The sequence below is a fragment of the Camelina sativa genome, chromosome 11 (assembly GCF_000633955.1).
Source record: "Camelina sativa cultivar DH55 chromosome 11, Cs, whole genome shotgun sequence".
Lineage (NCBI taxonomy): Eukaryota > Viridiplantae > Streptophyta > Magnoliopsida > Brassicales > Brassicaceae > Camelina > Camelina sativa.
In genome coordinates this window covers 16,777,063-16,783,408 of record NC_025695.1, presented here as the reverse complement: position 1 = coordinate 16,783,408, position 6,346 = coordinate 16,777,063, and the positions used below count along the sequence as shown (strand labels likewise).

The 6,346-nt window shown below is 35.8% G+C and overlaps 1 pseudogene; it reads left to right on the top strand.

The window, feature by feature from the left end:
* On the top strand, window positions 3,457-6,346 carry LOC104728054 (annotated as a pseudogene).

Genomic DNA, 6,346 nt, shown 5'->3' with positions numbered 1-6,346 from the left:
TGTGCTTTGATCAGTTTGAGCAGACGATCTGGACAGTTGGAGGCATAATGACCAACTTTGTCACAACGGTAACAGGTAACCTTGGATTTGTCCTTCTGTTGATATCCAGACCTTCCTCGTCCTCTACCTCTCCCACGGTTTGAACCTCTTCCTCTGCCACCATCATAGTATCCTTCATATGAGTCAGAGTTAACATACATGAGCTTGCTCTGACTCTCTTGTGAATCATCTTCTTCTTTGATTCTTTCTTCATAGGTCTTTAATCTTCCAACGATGTCTTCAAAGGTGGTTGTCTTCAAATCTAGGACTTGTTCAAGGGCTGCAGTGATGTGTATATATTTCTTCCTCGGTAGGCTCTTAAGAAACTTTTTCACAATCTTGATCTCTTCAATAGTTTCACCTAAGGAGGCTGATTTTGTAGAAATTTCAGAAAGTTTGCCTACAAAATCGTCGATTGACTCAGTTTCTTTCATTGTGAGTCTATCAAATTCGGCCATGAGGGTTTGTAATCTTGCTTCTCTTACTCTTTCAGCACCAAGATTCCTAGCTTTGATGGAGTCCCATACACCTTTTGCAGTCTTCTGTTCACCAACCTGCAGGATCATTGATTCTGGAATAGACTGAAATAGAAGTGCTCTTGCTAGGTCGTTCTTTTCTTCTTCTTCTGTTCCAGGATCAATCGCTTCCCACACCTTGTGTACTCGTAACGCAACATTCATTCGCATCTCCCACACCGTATAGTTGATTGATGTCAGCATCGGGCATTGTATGGAGGACCGGACGTTTTCCTTTGCCTTGTTGGTCATCTCAACGATTTCACTCATCTCTCGAATAAGACTTGTTTCAGAATCTTAAAACCTGAGTAGCTCTGATACCAANCAGGCACTTTGTGTTTTCAACTTCCAATTTTACCTTGTACAATCTGTTTCTCGACCTTGTTGTTTTAACCAATAGATGTCCATCTCTGTCGTGTATAGTGAGGAGGTCTTCTTTCATTCTTACGTCGCAACCTGGTTCTGTTGCTTGTCCCAAGCTTATGATGTTACTTTTTAACCCCGGTATGTAGTAAACGTCTACAAGCTTCTTTCTTTCTCCTCCTCTTGTAATAAACAGAATTGATCCTTTCCCTTTTATGTCTATGTGAGAGTCATCACCAAATCGAACTCGTCCTGTGACCATAGGGTTCATTTTGAAAAACAGAGTATGGTTTCCGGTCATATGATTACTGGCTCCATTGTCCAAGTACCAAGTATTCTCTGAGCAGTCTTCTTCAAAATCCATAGGTTTCACATTTTTTTCATTTAGGTACACTACCTCATGCATCATCAAAGAGTCGGCTTCATGGGTGTTGTCTTCTTCTTCCTTTTGGGCGCTTTCTTGTGCTTTGATCAGTTTGAGCAGACGATCTGGACAGTTGGAGGCATAATGACCAACTTTGTCACAACGGTAACAGGTAACCTTGGATTTGTCCTTCTGTTGATATCCAGACCTTCCTCGTCCTCTACCTCTCCCACGGTTTGAACCTCTTCCTCTGCCACCATCATAGTATCCTTCATATGAGTCAGAGTTAACATACATGAGCTTGCTCTGACTCTCTTGTGAATCATCTTCTTCTTTGATTCTTTCTTCATAGGTCTTTAATCTTCCAACGATGTCTTCAAAGGTGGTTGTCTTCAAATCTAGGACTTGTTCAAGGGCTGCAGTGATGTGTATATATTTCTTCCTCGGTAGGCTCTTAAGAAACTTTTTCACAATCTTGATCTCTTCAATAGTTTCACCTAAGGAGGCTGATTTTGTAGAAATTTCAGAAAGTTTGCCTACAAAATCGTCGATTGACTCAGTTTCTTTCATTGTGAGTCTATCAAATTCGGCCATGAGGGTTTGTAATCTTGCTTCTCTTACTCTTTCAGCACCAAGATTCCTAGCTTTGATGGAGTCCCATACACCTTTTGCAGTCTTCTGTTCACCAACCTGCAGGATCATTGATTCTGGAATAGACTGAAATAGAAGTGCTCTTGCTAGGTCGTTCTTTTCTTCTTCTTCTGTTCCAGGATCAATCGCTTCCCACACCTTGTGTACTCGTAACGCAACATTCATTCGCATCTCCCACACCATATAGTTGATTGATGTCAGCATCGGGCATTGTATGGAGGACCGGACGTTTTCCTTTGCCTTGTTGGTCATCTCAACGATTTCACTCATCTCTCGAATAAGACTTGTTTCAGAATCTTAAAACCTGAGTAGCTCTGATACCAATTATTGTTTCAATGAAAGATTTAGAACAAGAATGTAAAGAATTACTCTCTTTATTCAGCAAAAGGAAATCTTACACAAAAACCTTAAAGCTTTCTCTCTCAAGTTCTAAAACTTCTCTCTCTAAACTCATAGGTTTACCACAAGCTTTGGCAACTCTATATATAGAGATAGTTCTCCTAAAACTATTTGGGATTAGATATCTCCTAATCTCATTAGAACTTATTACAACTGTTTATTCTAGATGTCTCCTAAAATAACTCTAATCCTAATCTTTATTAGGATTACTTCTTCCGCAAGTCACACTTCAAGCTTAGCCCAACATCTTTCTCGTTTAAGTTTGTTTCAATTTCTTTTAGAGTTCGTGTGAACGTTGTAAGGCTTCTATATAAGCCAGTTTTTAGTTGCTTGAATAAGATTACGAATCATTCAGAGAATTGTGTTTGGTTTTACTTCCTTTATCTGGTATTAGAGCAAAAACACTAAAGAGAGAATGACAGATTCGGGAAACTTCACCACACCTACTGTTCCAAATTTTTATGGATACTATGATCACTGGAGCTTAATCATGGAAAATCTTCTCTGATCCAAGGAGTACTGGTGCATCATTAATCTAGGTTTCGAAGAACTCATAAGCATTGAGAGCCTCAATCCGACACAACAAAAAGCACTTGATGAGGCAAACCTCAAAGATCTCAAGGCCAAAAACTTCCTTCTTCAACTCTCCATACAGGAAATAACTTTTCACATCTAGTTGATTACAACCTGCTTGAGCTGCTACTGTAACATCCACAAACGGGAATCCCGGTTTTGGGATGTGCATCGATCAAATTACTTACGTAAAACAACCTACTATTAGATTATATAAGATTAAAGGCCAGAAACTAAACCCACAAATAGAAATCCATAATTTAAAATGTAAACCAACAATTTATGAATTTATAAGAGAATGTTGAGAACACATAAACATCCCATAATCTAACATAATTTAGAATTATTTCTTGCACATGATTCATTTATAAGATTGAAACCCAGAAATACATTTTTTTACATAATTTAGAATCTTTTTTTGCCCATGAATCATACATAAGATTGAACCCCATAATTATAATTTCAAAAGAAACTATAATTTCTTGCCCAAGAAGGTGGCTTAGGTCTCCCGTCCCTAACAGCTGGAAATAATGCAAGCTGTCTTAAACTAATATGGAGGATACTGTCGGGAAAGGACTCCCTTTGGGATGGACTCGCCTACTGAATACTCTCACTCACTCTAGCTACGACAAGCTGCATCTATTCACGTTACGGTATGCTTTCCAGACTGCGATTTATTACATCTGGAGAGAACACAACTTTCGACGCCACGGCGACAACCCGAGCTCCTCACAACATCTTCATAAATTAATTGAGAAAACCATTCGTAACAGATTCATCTCGATTCGCAACCAAGGCGACTACTCTTATGATCGAGGCCTTGCCTTATGGTTTACAGCTCGACCACCATAGTGAATGATAGTCTCTTTTTTGGCCGATCTACTATGCTCAACATAAAGCTTTGTATTTCTTTTAAACAAAATTCTGTAAAGAGTCCACACTTGATGTAAAACAGTTTTTTGGTTTGAATTAATTTTATATTTAATTCATAAAAATAAAATAAACTATAATCAATTTTTTCCTACCATGAAACCAAGAAGGGAAGAAGGAAATGTTGAGAGTTTTTTTTTTTATTTATGAGCCAGTAGTTAATCAGGTCCAAAGCACAAATAAATTTAGTTAATTAGGTCCAAACAACAACATAATACATGTGTCATCTTCATAGTAAAAAATTGAAAAAAACCTTCTCATATTATATAAGATATGATTATCATTTATTTAACTAAAATTATAATTTTTTTTGTTATTTTCACTCAATGAATGATATTTAATTTTATTGTCAGTGCCTACTCAACAACCCAAGCCCATGGTTCTTACAAAGTTAATTTTGTTTCTCTTTTGGTCGCTCCATCCCAAATTTAAATATACTAAATATGGTGTTTCTTTATAGATTCTGTATTCCTAAAAGGATTTGTAAATTAACTCAAATTGCATTTAAAATATACAATTTAATTTATATTAATATTTAAGCTTACTATACTGTCTTTCGTTTTCCAGTTTTTATTAGTATCGTTGTTCCGTTAAAGTAAATACGTTTTTAGCAAAAATTATGGAAGTCCACTTTGAATAAAAGAAAATATATAAATGCAAACATGTATGAGAGAAATTTCGTTACATTTCTAGTTATTATAGATATCCTTTTTTGTTTTGGAGATAATAAAATTTGGAAATTCATTTTCTGCAAACAATAAATTTGAATTTTTAAAATAAATTCTGGTTGAAAAGTACATTTTAATATAACCTAAAACGGTATTTAATCATTATTAGTGTCAGACAAAGAAAATATCTGATATATATGTAATCAATTAGTCAAAATCTTTTGGTTATGATGACCTATTCTTTCTCTAAATTTTAACAATCATAATAATTTTTTTTTTTGGGTAAGAATCATAATAATTTAGAAATGAATGAAAATCTACTATATTTATTTAATCAAAATATTGAAAAATGATTTTTCTTAGTAACAATAGAAATAATGACATCTATAACTATTATGAAGATAGCTTGGCAAATGTATCAAAGAAGACTGTATAAAAGGGACTCATAATCAAGACTTAAGAAGAACAACAGACAAGCACAATAGAAACATAGCAAAGAGACATATCCCTTCTCTCTCTCTCTCCTCAAACACCCTCTTGTCTCTATGGAGTCGCAACTCACAAACGCAGTTGCTGAATCCTTGCCGCAGCCACATGAGTTGGAGAATTTGACCAACTTCGAAGGTAATGAAGATAACAACACCGAAGCCAAGGGATCAACCGATCCGGCGGACGAGCCTTTGGATATCGAATTGTTGGAGAAGAACTTAAATTACAAGTTCAAAAACAAGAATTTGTTGCTGCAAGCGTTCACAGACACTACTTACGTTGATGAGGAGTGTGATTCGTACGAACTCCTAGAGCTTTTAGGAGATTCGGTCCTAGATACGGCCATAATCTTTGAGTTTATTAAACGCTACCCTAAACAATCACCTGGTGTTTTGACCAAGCTCCGAGCGGTCAACGTAGACAGCGAGAAATTGGCTCGGGTCGCTGTCAAACACGAACTCTATCGCTACCTCCGTCATAAGAAACCCTTGTTTCTGGAGCAGGTAAGTTACCCTTCTTTAAACCCTAGCTAGTCATTTATCTTCTTTTAAATTCCTAGTAATTAACAGTGTTGAATCTACTAAATTCCCATTTATTATTGTCGATCATGTCTTATTGCAATCTGGTTGATTAAATGATTTTACAAAACAAAAACAAAAAAAAATGAATTTTTCTTTTTGTCAACTGTGTTTTTTTCCCGCTAAATTCTCTATTTCAATTTTATTTGATCATTTAATATTAACATTTTCGTAAATAAAAACTTTTTTATTGGCTGTGTGTTATGTGTGAACTATATTAATGAGATGTACATATATAACTAATTATATATGCAGATAATGGAATTTGTGGAAGCAAAAAAAGAACATCCATTACATTCGCATGGTCTTTTGAAAGTACCTAAATCTCTAGCAAACATAGTAGAGTCTACCATTGGAGCTCTCTTCATGGACTGCGAGTGCATCCAAACCGTCTGGAAGGTAACTTAAAGTAACTATACGTTATAAAATATCTATAGCTAGCTACTAGATTTAGGTCATCGATTGATCCATGATACATATATTTTTTTTTTCGGTGTTGAAAAACTAAATATATAGGTGATAAAACCATTTATGGAGCCAATAATACTTTTAGAAAATTTCAAGAACCATCCAATGACAGAACTCAATGAGATGTGCCAGAAGAGGAACTTGAAACTGACGTCCAAAGACACTTGGGAAATCAATGGAAAATATTGTTTCCTTATTGAGGATAAATTGGTCGGATGTGGGCTATATCCAGAAAAAAAGGAAACTGCTCGTAATCGCGCTGCACAAAATGCTGTCGAGAATTTCTCTAAGTTTTTCGAAGACCTTTAA